General features: G+C 52.3%; 2 long non-coding RNA genes across 2 annotated transcripts; both read right to left on the bottom strand.

The window, feature by feature from the left end:
* Nucleotides 1–34: 34 nt before the first annotated feature.
* Nucleotides 35–4,009, bottom strand: LOC120228640. The gene is made up of 3 exons (XR_005527539.1): nt 3,817–4,009; nt 2,476–2,564; nt 35–480 (listed from the first exon to the last, which is right to left on the bottom strand). It is a non-coding gene; the product is annotated as an uncharacterized LOC120228640 (long non-coding RNA).
* A 499-nt stretch (nt 4,010–4,508) lies between these two features.
* LOC120228646 lies at nt 4,509–6,610 on the bottom strand. Its single transcript, XR_005527546.1, has 3 exons — nt 6,424–6,610; nt 6,079–6,333; nt 4,509–4,653 (listed from the first exon to the last, which is right to left on the bottom strand). It is a non-coding gene; the product is annotated as an uncharacterized LOC120228646 (long non-coding RNA).
* Nucleotides 6,611–15,313: the final 8,703 nt, after the last annotated feature.

Here is a 15,313-nt window from a genome sequence, read left to right as displayed (position 1 = left end):
CACAGGGTACATGCAGAGAGACCCATCAGCCATGCAGCTACCACAAATAGAGAGAGATTCAGAAGCATCTCAAGGACAAGAATAGTTGAGTCCCACCTCTCCAGAGGTCCCCCCTCCATGGCATCATCTAATCCTCCAGCACCTCCAGGGAAGGTCCATCTCTGGTCCATCTCTGCTTCCCCTCCCCCCTCTTTCAAACATTACAGCTGCCTCCACGTCCGTTTCACACCATCCACGTCCACCAAGAACCAAACTTTGCAAGAAGACCCCAGAATTGAAAGAAAGAACAATGCTTTGGGCAAGAAACCTCTTCATTTCTCAGAGCCCTTCATCTCACAGGAGACTTCGTTACATGAAGACCGAGATCGTCCTCTGCTTCAAGCTCAGCAACCTCTTTTCCAAAATACCTGCCTAAAGCAAGAGCTGGAAATCTAAATAGAAACTCTTGGGACACTGGTGCCAGAAGCCGACACGTAGTTTCTGTGACAAAAGACCAAGGGACAGCAGTATTTCAGCAATTCCCACAAAAGGAAACACACTTGGCCAACTTAAAAAAAGAAACAAACAAGGTCAACCTCATTATCCCTCCAAAAAACGAAAATTAAATGCTCTTTTTACATTCAAATCAAACAGTTTGTACTTTTTATAAATGGTTTTCTACGTTTGTTCAAACATGTAGATCTCTATGTGTATGTAGGCTCGTAGCTCATTTTTTACCTCTCGAAATGGGATCTTACTTGATTTAACAATGCACTAGGGACATCTTTCCAGGTTGGCAAATGCAGCAAACTGCATTGTCTTTGTTTTTATTCGATGTGGATGGAGCCCAGTTGGATTAAGCAATGGCTCTACTGGCGGGCTGTTTACAGTTCTGCGTCTTTGCATTATAAGCAATGCATTCTTCCATACATATCTTTGAATACTTGGGTGGGTATATTCACAGAAAAAAAATAGTTTCCATTGTAAGTGCTGGGTCACATACCAAAGCATGCATATATATAGGTTTTAAGTTTTGACAGAAATGTCAAATTGCCATCTAAGTACTTTACTGTTTGACTCGGTAACAATATCTATTATATTTATTACTTTTTAAATTAAAAAAAAAAAAAACACTCTGTTTAAGATTACTGAGATGAGGGGAAGAGCACCTGGGTGGCTCAGTCAGTTAAGCATCTGACTCTTGATTTCGGCTCAGGTCATGATCTCATGGTTTGTGGGATCAAACCCCCGTATCGTATCAGGCTTTACACTGACAGTGCAGAGCCTGCTTGGGGTTCTCTCTCCCTCTTTCTCTGCCCCTCCACTACTTGGGCATGCTCTCTCTCTCTCTCTCCCTCTCTCTTTAAGTAAATAAATAAACTAAGGGGCACCTGGATGGCTTAGTTGGCTAAGCATCCAATTTCAGCTCAGGTCATGATTTCCATGGTTTGTGAGTTCAAGCCTCATGTCAGTCTTTATGCTGACAGCTCAGAGCCTGGAGCCTCCTTCAGATTCTGTGTCTCCCCCTCTCTCTGCCCCTCCCATGCTCATGCTCTGTCTTTCTGTCTCTCAATAATAAATAAAAATGTTTTAAAACATTTTTTTAAATAAATAAACTTAAAAACAAAAAGATACAGAGATGGTAAAGAGCAGCCCAGATGGGCTCAGGGAAGAGGCCCTTTGGCTGAGTCAGCTCTGGGTCCCCCAAATAAACTCTCAACCAGCTGCCCATGAACATGTAAATCAAATCTATGCTTTCGGTGCTGAGGGTTGACTTCTGTTTCCTGCCTGGACAGCCCCGTGTAAAAGCAACAGCGGAAAGGCCGCTGGGCTGAGCTTCGGTGAGCCCCCAGAGCCTGGCAGTCAACCCCACCCCTGCCCCCTACTCCGGGCTCTCTCTTGCTACATCCAACCCTTAGAGCTTGGAGAGGTCACCTGCAGGAAGGAAGGAGCCAGGCTGGGTCACTGGGAAGGACTCAGGTTCAATCTCAGCTCTAATTGTGTCTCACTGCATGACTTCAGCCAAATTGCCAAGACTCTCTGATCCTCAGTTTTCCTAATCTATAAAAGGGGTCAAATAAAACCCGTCTGGCTCACTGGGTTGTGATGAGAATCAGATGTGGGAAAGGATGTGAAAGTAACTGGTTTTCCTTCCTTCTGTTTTGGGTTTCCCAAAAACAGCTGGGGAGCAGGGGAGCCCAGTCTGGGGTTTTCTGACCACAAGTGCTTTCCCAGTAACAGTCTTCTTCGAAGTTATTATTATTTTTTTAATCTGAATGGAAATGATACAAAATTCAAAAGGTCTAAAAGGGTAAGTGTGAGAAGCAAGCGTCCCACTTCTGACCACCTCCCCCACGCACTCCCCCGCCCCCAGGTACCCTTCCCAGAGTCAGCCTTTGTTATCTCTTTTTTTGGGTCTTCTCCCCGGGTGTTTAGTGCATTTCCGCCTCTGCACCTTGCTTTAAAAAACAAAACAAAACAAAACAAAAATCTTACCAATGTTTCTTGAAGCTTTTCCCCCATCAGTGCATGTGAAGCTTCCTCGTTCTTTTTGATGCCTGCTGTTTACTTTGAAAGTTTTAACACTATAAAAAAGTTGCAAGAAGAGGAACATGAACAACCATATATTTAAAGCTGGATGCACCAAGTGAAGGGTTAATACACACCACATTTGCTTTATCTGTCTCTCTTTTTTCTAAACTATCCAAGAGCCAAGAGTTGGTATTTCAGTTCTACATACTTCGGCAGACAGCTACTAAGAAGGACATTCTCCTACACAACCACAATACAATGATCACAGTCAGGGAAGTCAACATTGATCCAATGCTATTGTCTAACATATGGCCCATAATCAAAGTGCCCCAGGTGTCTGATTAAAATGTCCTTTTTAAGAACAGGCTCCAATGAAGGATTGCCCAGTGCCCGTAAGTGCCAGGTCTGTTTAATCTTCTTCAATCTCCCAGCTATTTGGTCTTCTACAACATCAAATTTTTGAGGCCAGTTTTGCAAAATATCCCTCAATTTGGATTTCTCTTATACTTTCTTCACAATATATTTAGGATGAACACTTTTGTGCAGGAATGTTACATAAGTGACCTTACACCTCACTGGTGCTAATGGCAACATAGTATCCCTGCGCAGGATGTACCACAATTTATGTAACTTGTCTTCTGCCCATAGAGGCCTAGATGATTTCCAATCACTTTCATAAACAAAGCTACAATGAATATTTTAAACTTCTGTCATTTTGAAACAGTCTCGTGTGTCTGTAAGATAAATTCCTACAAGTGGAATCATGGCACCTGCATAATTGCCCTTTATAGGGGACACACCCCTTAATACTTCCATTGATACTGTGTGAGGCCACTCTGCCCCAGGAGTCTCTCTCTCTCTCTTTTTAAGTTTATTTATTTTGAGAGAGAGAAAGTGCGAGTGGGGGAGGTGCAGAAAGAAAGCGAGAGAGAAAATGCCACGCTGCCAGCGTGGAGCCCAGCCTAAGGCTGGAACTCACCAACCGTGAGATCACGACCTGAGAAGTCAGACACTTGAGCTGCTGAGCCACCCAGGCGCCCGGCTCATTTTTTAACTTGCATCTCACTGTGTCCTGGCTAGTAAGGTCACACGTCCTTGCTGAGTCTCTGGGTGACAAGATTTCCTTATCTTTCCCCCCATGAGTTTTGGCTGGAATTGGCAGGAAATCCTACTTTGCAGAGAAACGTCACGAGTGCTCCCCTGAAACACAAGTTTTGCTCTTGGCTACAAACACATCCATTTGCTCTGTAAGCTCAGCTTCAAGGGGAAGTGGGGTTTGTTAAGCAAGGAAGGTGTGTTAAGCACCTTGATAGCTGCTTGATGGAGTTAGCAAGGCTGCCAAGTGAGAATGATTAATCTGCCCATTTTACAGATACGGATACAGAGGTTCACAGAGGCTAACCGGCCTGCTCACCATCACTGAAGCATGGATAGGTCCTATTCTCCCTTGGGTGTGGGTGGTTGGGAGAGACAAAAACAAATTCTACATATTCATTCTAAATCCAAAAAGCTGTTAATCCCCTGCCTCGGTGTTGGGTGCAGACGAACCATTCCAGCTGAACCATTCCAGCTCGCACCACCGGCTCTCAGACCACTTGAAGACTACCTTCCCCAGAATGCACCGCTCGCACGGACTCTTTCGGACTCTGTGGACTACACTTCCCAGAATCCAGTGCGCACACGCCCGCGAGTCGCTTCCGCTTCCGGCCCGGGCGTTTCCTGGGAGTTGGAGTTTTTGTGATGGGAGCCGGACCGCGAGCACCCATGGAGGATCCCCGGGGCCGTCACCCACTCGTGGCCGTCTCCCTCTCGTGGCCTGACGGCATCCGGTGGGAGTAAGGGCCACGCTTATCCACCGGGAGCCCCTGGGCAGGCCTGAAAGCGCTTTCTACCGTCTTCGGGCCAGCAGGCGGGCTCCGTTCGTGGCCGCACGGCCCTGGGCCGGGGGTCGGGGGGGGGGGTGTCACCGGTTGAGACTTTCTCTGACTCACTTTAGGGTTCGTAGGGGTTCACTTAAGGGTCCTGGCATTCTCTGTACTGTTGAGTTTTCGAGCGGCCATGAGGTCCCGGCCTTTATTCTGTGACATCACGTTGCGCCAGAAGCGCCCCCATATTTTTCTTCCTTGAGACACCTGCTCCCTTCTAAGCAGTAAAGAAAGAAAGAAAGAAAAAAAAAAAGAGGAAGTTAGCAACTTTTAACAGGCTCTCTGGCTCCTACGCACTCTTGGCCGCTCCGGCGAGTTAGGCTCACGGTAGCCAGGGCAGTCTTTGAAAGTTAAATCACTCAGTCGCTGTATTATGTTCCATGGCTCCCCCCGCCCCCCGCTCCCAGGATCCCATGCGGACTCCGTACCATGTAAGAGCCGACCTGTCCACATTCACCTGATTCTACCTGCCACCCCATTAATCCCCTCCAGCCCCCCGGTCCTGGCTCCTGGCCTTTGGCCACCCAGGTGCCTCAGCCTGGACTGTGCTACCTTCTGTTCTTTGCTCATCTTACAGCGGTTCATTCATTCTGTGTCATTCAGAGTCCAACCAAGAGATAGAAAGCACTCTCATTCTTTTCACAGAGAACATAAAGTCAGTCCATTAAAAAGGTATCATGGGTTAAAAAAAAAAAAAAAAAGGTATCATGGGTTAATAATGACACAGAGCAGCTACAGCCTCCAGGGCTAGAGAAGCAAAGGAAGCAGCCCGTTTATGGTTACGAGAATTTAGAAGGCCGGGGGAGGCCAGGGCTAGGCTCCAGGCTTCTGAGGGGCTGCCCAGCCTAAACATCACCTCCCCGGAGAGATGGTTCTTATCCTGGTAACGCCCCTGCAGAGCACCCCACCCTTCCCTTCAGAACGCCGTCCGCAGGTAGTAATGCCGTGTTTACATGTGCTGGTGTCTGTCTGACCTGGTTCTCTCCCCGGGACCCCCAAGAGCGGTGTCCAGGCCACACTGCACATCATTGTGCTAAGTGCGCCCCAGACGCCTTGTTAACAGAATCATTTCTCGGGGACAGTGCATTGGGAGTTTCTGCTCTGGCTGGGCTGGAACTCTGTCACTCATCTAAATTCTACTTGACCTTGAACCTGCTCTTTGCCCAGGACTTCGCTGTAACTAGAGTGACCAAGATAGACCCCTGGGCACAGGACTGAAGGTGGCACTCCCTCTTGCTGCGCAGGGGCAGGGCTACCCTTGAGAAGAAGCTCATGCCAGGCCCTGCCTTGAATGTTGCCTGGCACTGAGTAGGGGTTCAGTAAATAGGTGTTGAATGAATGAATGGGGGGACCTAGCCTCCTGTTTTCCAGGGCACCAGTCTACTTGGAGTAATTGATTCCCTAGGTCATCTTTTGGCTGAGAAGGGGGAGGCTGACTTACACTGCTTCTCCCTCCCCCATGGTAAATTTTATGCTTTTACAATTAAAATTTTTAATGGAACAGAAAATCCCCCCCCCGCCCCCCGCAGGAAATAAGTCATGTGGTGCAGTGGAAGTGTATCTGCTTTAGAGCCAGAATACCTGGGTTCACACTGAAGTGATTCCCCTTCTAGGCTGTGTGGGCTTGGGGAAATCATCTTACCTCTCTGAGCCACACTTTCCTCATCTATAAAATGCAGCTAGAATAACATCAAAGCCCCAGCACTATCTGTGGCAGATCGAGGTACTTTATACAAGTTTGTTTCCGGTTGTTGTGAGCTCCAATCACAGCTCAAACAGAGAATCTCCCTCTGACTCCCGGAGAGTGGGGTGTTGGCCTTGTGTGGGGCTGGATCAAAACCAAGGCTGACAGGCGTGGTCCATGGGAGGAGGCTGCCTTGTGGGAACCTCTCTTGCTCTATGAAGCAGAAAGGGTATACGGGTCAGAACTCTCTTCAGACTTGCTCAAGTGAAATGGAAATTTATCTTCTCACATATGGGGCACTACCTTCAGGTCAGGCTGGATCCAGGAACTCAGTAGAGCTTCATCAGGGTTGTCTCACTCATCAACCCAGTGACTGGGCAATAGGGGTGCAATGACTGCTCCTTGCTTGACTCCAGTGCCTCTTCAGGCTGGTCAGGGTGACTGTGATTGACAGCCCCACCGAACCGGCTTCCAGAGGAAAAGGGGTGATGTCACCCGAAGACTAGAGGAAAGTAAGATAAATGGTAAACCTTACTACCTGTCACTTACTGTTTGAAGCATTCCTTCTCGTTAATCCGTCAAATCCTTCTAACAACCCTACAAAGGAGGTATCATTCTTATCATTCCCATTTTACAGATGAAAAAGCACAGATTGGCTCAGGTCAGAGCTCGTTAAAAGGGGAAGAGCCTGTTTTCAGCTCCCGACAGTCTGGTTCCAAGTCCAAGCACTCCCTCCCTATCAGATGATGACAGCAGATGGACACGACAGGGACAGCCCCAGAAGGGGTCCCAGCACTCTCCTGGGGGAGTATGGAGAGCAGCTGGGGACCACAGCCTCAGGTTGCCGGGCCTCAGGCTGAAGCCCATCTTCAGTCCCTCTGCGTCTGGAAAATTCTGGGAGCTCTCAGAGGAATTACCACAAGCTGAGAACATTCCCAGGCTCCACCCCAGGGGTGAAAGTCCTGGATTGAAGAGCCAGATGCCAGTTTTGCCACTGCCACAGGCTGGCTGTGTGGCTTGGGGCCAGTCCCTGCCCCTCTCTGAGCCTTGCTTCCTCTTGCAAATGAGCAAGTTGGGGCCGACTCCCCACGACTGAGGGTTCTCTCTGGGGAGAAGCTGGGGGTGAACTGCTCCAACTTGTGGTCGGCCACAAACTGCCCTGTCCCCAGGTGCTGGGGAAACAAGGTGTCCCCTGCCCCCGCACATCAGTGGCTCTGAGCCCCCAGAGGGACTGGGCCTGACTGTGAGCCCAGCTTCCTCTCCCACGGCCACCCTTCTCCCCCAGCCTCACCTCACTCACCATTGCCGCGCCTGCCCCCAGACAGCGCCCCTCCGCGGCCAGGCTGGGCCAGCGCGTTCCTGCAGCCTCTTCTCCATCTGGTATCTTAGGCTTCCACCCTAGTATCAGACGCTCCCGGGACAGCGGCCCTCAGCTGAGGTGGTTGCACAGGTGTTCCGGGTTTAGCAAGTAAAAATGCAATCTTTGGGACAGAATTCTAGTAAAGAGTTGTGAGTCGTTTCTCTGAAATTCAAATCTAACTGGGAAACGTGCATTTTGTCTGGCAACCCTCCCCCAGGGGACATTTATCCATGTCTGGAAACAATGTTTATCATCAAAACGCAGGGCTGGGGGTGTTCATTGGCATCTAGCGGGTTGAGGCCAGGGACGCTGTTTAACAGCCTACAATACACAGGCGTGAGGCATGATCCTACCCAAACGTCAGCAGTGCCAAGGATAAGAAATTCTAGGTTGTCCCCAAAGCTAACATACATACTTAATTGCGATCTCAGGGACCTGTCAAGGGGACCAGTGGTCACCTCCCAGAAACAAGTAAATGGCTTGTTCAAGGTCACATAGCTGGCAAGGAGCAAAGCGGAGTCCTGGACCTGTCTGTGCTTTCTCCTCTCTAACAGACTCGTCTGAAACCAGGAAGTAGAGTGGGGGAGGCCAGGCAGGGAGAGCCCGGCAGGGTCCCAGACCGCCAGGGAATGGCACCAGGGAAGGCTCTTCTGGGCTCCTTAGGGGGCAGGCAAGCCAGTGCTGGAGAGGATCCCAGGTGCTGCCACCAGGGGGCAGCAGAGACCTGGAAATGAGTCTGGCATTCTGGAAGTAACTGCATATTCTTGCAGACTCCGGGGTCCACCTCCAGAGAATCCAATTCAGCGGCTCTGTAGGTCTGTGATGCTCGCCAGGCACTGGTGTCTCTTTTTAACAGCTACCAGGTGATTTGGAGGTTCAGGCCGGCTTAAGAACCACTGGTCTAAGACCTCAGTTTTCATCCCTGATGGCTCATGAGAATCATCTGGGAGCTTTAAAAATACCAGCGTGAGAACCACCCCAACGTCCACCGCCGAATGACGGATAAACAAAATGTGGTCCGTATGGACAATGAGATGCTATTTGGCCACAAGGGGGATGATACTCGGACACGGGTACTGCGTGGATGATCTCCAGGGGATGACGGCAGTCACTGCGCTAAGTGAGTACGTCAAGCCAGGCACAGGTGAGGCCTCTCTTCTGAGGTCGAATTCATAAAGACTGAAAGCAGGGCTCACTCTGGGCTGGAGGAGGGCGGGGTGGGGAGTCAGCGTTTAAGGGGTAGAGTTTCAGTTCGGGAAGATGAACATTTCTGGAAGTGGTGGTTGCCACTTCTTGCTACCGAACTGCACACTCAAAAACGGCTTAAACGGTCAGTTTTACATTATGCACATTTTACCACCATAAAAAAAAAAAAAACAGTGGAAACCTAAACGTCATGATTAAAGTTTAAGATCATTCCACAAAAGAAAGGCGCCTGGGCAGCTCCGTCGGTTAAGCATCCAACTTCAGCTCGGGTCATGATCCCGCGGGTCACGGGTTTGAGCCCCGCGTGGGGTTCTGTGCTGACAGTGCAGAGCCCGCTTCTGATCCTCTGTCCCTTTCTCTCTCTGCCCCTCCGTGCTTGCACATTCTCTCTCTAAAATAAATAAACATTTAAAAAAAAAAGATCATTCCACAAAACAAAACCACAAATGTCCAAGTCTCTGCTCAGAACAATTCAGTAAGAGGGGCTGGGGACTGAGCCCCTGAACTGAGACTTGTCCCCAAGTGTTGGGGGGGGGGGTTCACAGACAGCTGTGGTCAGAGATTATTGTAAGGTTCCAGCATCAGGGAAGGACAGGGGTACGCCATCCATTTACCTGTTGTCATGGGCTTACAGTTGGTCCACAAATTCTCTGATGCTCTTCCTTCAAGAGGGGGACCCTAGTCTCCCTCCCCTGAGCATGGGCTGATCTTAGTGCCTTGCTGCTAACAAATAGGCCAAAAGCAGAAGCGTTGTGGGGGGTGGGGGGGATCAGAGACCTGGTGGTCAAGGTCACCGTAGTTCTTTTTTTTTTTTTTTTAATGTTTTATTTATTTATTTATTTATTTATTTATTTATTTATTTATTTCTAGGGGAGAGAGAGAGAGACAGCATGAGCAGGGGAGGGCCAGAGAGAGAGGGAGTCACAGACTGAAACAGGCTCCAGGCTCCTAGCTGGCAGTCAGCACAGAGCCTGATGCGGGGCTCGAACCCACGAACCGTGAGACCATGACCTAAGCGAAAGTCGGACGCTTAACCAACTAAGCCACCCAGGCACCCCAAGGTCACCCTAGTTCTGACTCTGGTCTTTCTGTCTCTCTGATGACACACTTTAGGGGGAGAGACGTCAGAACACTCTCGCTGCCTTCTGGACACCGTATGATGAGAAACTGAGGCCTCCCACCAGAAGCGGTGGGGGGGCGCCACCCTCCAGCCCAGCGGAGCTTTCAGACAAGACCGCGGCCTTGGCTGACACCCTGATTGCCGCTACGCGGGAGCGAGCCGTGAGCCGGAACCACGCAGCTAAGTCACTCCTGAATTCCTGATCCGCAGAAACAAATACGCTTGTTTCCAGTCACTGCATCTGGGGTGATTTGTTACACAGCAGTGGGTAATTAATACATCCATTCGTGAGTCACAGAATCGTCCATTCAACCCTTTCCACAGCCACCCACCCACCCACCCATCGCAGGACACAGGGCCCGGCACAAAGGAGACCCCTGTCAGATGAACGATCAAACATTTTCTAAGCATCGAGTCCATGGTGCTTGCTGGACAGGCCAGGAGGTTGGCCACATTCCTCGAAGTAGCTTCCCCAACCGGGTCCACGCAGCCTCATTTTTTCCTCATTTCCTCCCACAAGCCCTTTAGGCCTGCCTGATAGGGAACCTGGTTCTGTGTCTGCATCAACCCTCCGCCCCCCAGGGGCAAACTCAAAGGCTGCTGGCTGTGACTCAGAGGGCCATCAGCCTGGGGGAGGAAGTGTGGGGACAGCAGGGCCTCCTGCCCCTTCAGGCAGGTGGTGACAGGAAGGTTTGGGCTTTTCTGGAGGCCACGTGGGGCAGCCACAGAAAGGCCGGTTTCCTTTTGTCTGGCAGAGGGCTCACTGTCTCCTCCCTGACACCATCAGACAGGCCTGGGCCCTCCCCACCCCCATATATACCCCTTTCCAGATGAATCCCTTCTTATCCCTCAGGGTTTACCTGACATGCTAGCGTGTCCGTTTTCTCATCTATAAAATGGGAATAATGAGGGTATGTTGAACTGGACATCATGGTGCCCAGGACCTCCAGCAAAGGGCCACTGGCAGCAGGTACTGAAGCACTTGCTGAGCTGCTGTGACAAGAGCAAAGGGTGTCAGTAAAACCCACGTCCTCCCAGCAGCCGCAGGGCCTGCAGGTGACTCTCAGCCCTCCCCAATCCCCCCTGCTTCGCTCCCTCTGCTCTGGCTGCACCATCTCCTGTTTCTCTCACACTCCAGGCCTGCTCCCACCTCAGGGCCTTTGCACTGGCTGTTCTCGCTGCCTAGAATGTTCTTGCCCCCAAACATCCCTTGACTTCTCCCTCCTCTCCTTCCGGGCTGTGCCCAGGTATCCCCTTCCTCCTCAGTGAGGCCCTGCCTGGCCACCTTTCCTCCACTCTCCCCATCCCCCTTTTGGGATTCAATTTTTTCCCCATCACATCTCTTCTTTTAAGACACTACATCTTTTTCTTTTTGACTCTGTTGTCTGACTCCTCTCAGACATAGGTTCCACAAAAGGGGGTCTTCTTTCATTGCTAGATCCCCACACTTACAGAGTGACCGGCCCACAGTAGATCTGCAAGGTGGATGGGTGGATAAATGATCAAGAAGAGAGGGTGTAACGTGGGACTTCTCCAGCAGCCTTGATGTCATCATCCAGGTGTGAGTCCCCCAGATTCTAGAGAAGGTCAGAAAACTGGACACCAGACCTCAGAGCTCATTTACTGCAAAGGCCCTGCTTTCCCTTAGCTCATCCCGACACCAACAGAAGACGGGGGTGGGAAGAAAGGAAGAGAGATGCTCCCCTCCCCAGGTCTCAAGCTCACCCCTGCCCTGCACCCACCCCCCAGGCCTGGCGGGTATTGCGCACCTTCATGCTGTGTCTGCTCGAATCAGGGAAAGAGAAGCGGTAAGAGGAGCCAGGGTGCGGAGAGGTGGCCAGGCCGAGCCAGGAAGGTGCGAGGTTCTGGAAGTCACACGGACGGGGGAGGAAGCAGGGCGGAGAGAGGTTTCCAGGGTCCCACCCCAAGAGGTGGGCTCCAGGGTTTGGAGACCCCAGCAGGGAGCAGCGAGGAGGGAAGAGCAACTGGGAGAGGGGGCTGGGGGGACCTGTCCGGGGGGCCTCACCCCAGTCCACACGGTCCTCCCAAGTGCAACACCTGAGGCCAGAGGCAGAGGGCAGACAAGGACGGGGGCCCGACCCGGGAAGCGCCGGACAGGGGTCCCCTCCCACCTTCACTCCCGCGGAGGAGGCAGGTACTCGGACAAGGGAAGAGACACGAAAGGAAGGAGAATGTGGAGGCGAGGCTGGAGTCAGCCAGGCTGGACAGTCGGTTACCGACGCCCCTGGGAAGATTCGGGGCGCCTGGGGGGCTCAGTCGGTTAAGCCTCCGACTTCGGCCCAGGTCACGATCTCACAGTCTGTGGGTTCGAGCCCCGCGTCGGGCTCTGTGCTGACAGCTCAGAGCCTGGAGCCTGTTTCAGATTCTGTGTCTCCCTCTCTCTCTCTCTTGACCTTCCCCTGCTCACGCTGTCTCTCTCTCTCAAAAATAATTAAAAGAAAAAAAAAAGAATCTCGAAGATTCGACCGCACAAGGTCTAGAGACTAAGAAAACACCGTTTCCTCCGTGAGCTCCAGGGAGGGCGACGCCAGCAGGCGGGCCGCCGTGTGAGGACGCCCCTTCCCCCTCGCGGGGGTCGCGCCGAGGACTGCGTGACGGGCATGGCGCCCCCTCCCGGGCCCCACCACGTGCCCGTCGAAGGAAGGAAGGGGGCATGGGACCCAAACGCTGGAGCTCCGAGTGGGGGTGGGGGCGGGAGATGGGTACGGGGGACCCTGCCCTCCTGGGTTGGGGAGGCCCGTGGCAGGTCCCCGACGGCAAGCAAGGCGCTGTGGCCTGGCGACAGGGGCGAGGGCGGGCTGGAGGGCAGCGGGGAGCCCCCTCGGGGGTCTCAGGACCCAGGCCCCTTCTTTCTGCTCCCCGCAGCCCTGCACAGCCTTCCCAGCGCCGGGGTCTGCGGCGGCGGCAACGCGCGCCGACGGAGGCGGGGGTCTCCATGGCAACGTTGACGTCAGCGACCCGGGGCGGGCCACGCCCCCACCCGCCGGCCCCGCGCAGCCCCAGCCGCGCTCCGCGGCGGCCGGGACGTCAGAGGCGTCGGAGCCGCCGCCCCGCCTCCTGGCCTGTCCCGCCCGGGCCTCCGGAGGCGGGCAGGGGTGAGCCGGGCCGGCCGGGTCTCACCTGCCCGACCGCTGCCCGCGCCCCCTTGACCCTTGACCCTTGACCGGCAGGCTCTGCGCTGCCGGCTACCCCGACCCTACTTCCGGCTTCAGTGACAGGCAGCCCCTCCCCGGGGAGAATGGCGTTTTAGTCAGAATGCGGGAGGTGAGGGGTCGCGACCTCCTCCCCCGCTCTCCCAGACTTCTGCCTGCCCCCCTCCGCTCCCCTCCGCTCCACAACAGAGGGGGGTGCTCTGTATCTGAACAATTCCCAAAGTATCATATGCCCCCCCCCCGCCCCGCCTCTCCCCTGCTGCTCCTGCCCCTCACTTCTCTTCCTCCCTTCTGCCAGTCCGCTCCTCCCCTGCGCCAGGCCCTGCCTCAGGGCCTCCGCACCGGCTCTTCCCGCCGCTTGGAAGGCGCTTCCCTGCCCCACCTGCCCCAGGAGCCGGTCATTTCCGGCTCTTCCAGGTGGAGACACGTTAGCTCGGTGCTGCCCCCTCTGGGAGGCGCTCGTCCCAGCCGCCTGCACCGCCTTTTAGCTCTGTCCACCGCCATGATGGAAAATGGTTTGTGGGGTTATCTGGCCAATGGCTGCCTCCTCCCTCAGACTGGATGGGGTGGAGGATGGCGTTTGCTTTATTTCCTCCTGAGTCTCCCGTGTGCCCGGCACACAGTAGGTGCTCAGTACATTAAAAAAAAAAAAAAAAAAGCCTTGAGCTATAACCCACCACACAATCCACCCAAGTGCACCATTCCATGATTTTTAGCATAGAGTTGTGCAATTTAGAATATTTTCATCACCTCCGAAATGAACCTCTGCCCATGCCCGTCCCCCATCCCCTCAGTCGTAAGCAACTATTAATGGACTTTCTCCGTAGATTTCCCTATTCTGGGCTTTCGTATCATTGGGATCCTATAACGTGATCCCACTTTCATGACTGGCTTCTTCCACTTGGCACAGTGTTTGCAAGGTTCAGAGCAATACACTTGCTCAGTGAGTGAATGAAAGGCTACGGAAGCAACTGGCTCTCCTGGCGAGCTGACAGCCAGCTGGAGGAAGGACACTGCATTGTGGGATCCACCTGCCTGGCTGCCTGGGTGCGCCCTTGACCCAGCTCTAGGCCGCCTCTCCTTGCCCAAACCCCGGTATCGACACAGATCAGATGTCCAACCCACTGCTCTCATTTCATCAGGGGCCACTTCGCTTTCTTTACTTTGAGGTTTTCCATCCATCCATCCATCCACCCACCAGAAATGCATTGTTATGATCTACCAAGCTTTCTCTTGTAAATGAATATACTACCCTTCTTTTTTTTTTTAATTTATTTTTTTTTTTTAAGTTTATTCATTCTGCGAGAGAGAGAAAGCACAAGTGTGGGAGGGACAGAGAGAGAGAGAATCCCAAGCAGGCTCTGCACTGTCAACACAGAGCCCAATGCGGGACCCCACACCCATGAACCATGAGATCGTGACCTGAGCTGAAGCCAGACACTTAACCGACTGAGCCACCCAGGCCGCCCCTATATTACCCTCCTTAAAAAAAAACATCAGTTAAAGTGGTCAGAAGCCTGCTTTCCAGCAGGACTGGGGGCTAGACCCTTGAACGTGGCCGCTCTGCAAGTCAGTTCCGCAAGGGCCTTCCCCTTGGGGTGTGCACCTGGGAGACCTTCCTGCGCAAGGTCGCTCACAGGCAGCTCTGAGGGGGGCCCCTTAATACATGCATCTGAGTAAAAGCCATCTAATTGTGTGAGGCTATTTCAGGTCCTGCGCCCTCCTTGCTCTCCACTCCCTACCATGTTACCACCTGCCCTGCTCTGAAATTCTAGAACTGTGCTGTGCATTTGAGAGCCACTGGCCACATGTGGCTGCTACTGAGTGCTTGGGATGTGACTGGTCCCCACTGAGACTGGAGATGCAAAATACACAGAAGACTTTGTCCATAAAAAAAAAAAAAAAAAGAATGTGAAATTTCTCATTAAAAATGTTTTTAAAATTTCTAAATGTTTATTCATGTTTTTAAGAGAGAGAAAGAGAGTGAATGAGGGGCAGAGAGAGGGAGACACAGAATCCGAAGCAGGCTCCAGGCTCTGAGCTGTTAGCACAGAGCCCGACGTAGGGCTCGAACTCACAAACCGTGAGATCATGACCAGAGCCGAAGTCAGACGCTTAACCGACTGAGCCACCAGGTGCCCCTCATTAATAATTTTTATATCGATTACATGTTGAAGTGATATTTGAGGTATGTTAGGTTAAGGAAAATATATTGTTAAAATTAATTTTGCCTGTTTATTTTGAGAGAGAGAGAGAGAGAGAGCATAGGGGAGGGCAGAGAGAGGGGGAGAGAGACAGAATCCCAAGCAGGCTCCCCACTGTCAGTGAAGACCC

Source organism: Hyaena hyaena, unplaced genomic scaffold, assembly GCF_003009895.1.
Source record: "Hyaena hyaena isolate Hyena2069 unplaced genomic scaffold, ASM300989v1 scaffold_1, whole genome shotgun sequence".
Classification (NCBI taxonomy): domain Eukaryota; kingdom Metazoa; phylum Chordata; class Mammalia; order Carnivora; family Hyaenidae; genus Hyaena; species Hyaena hyaena.
This window is presented reverse-complemented; position numbering and strand designations above follow the sequence as displayed.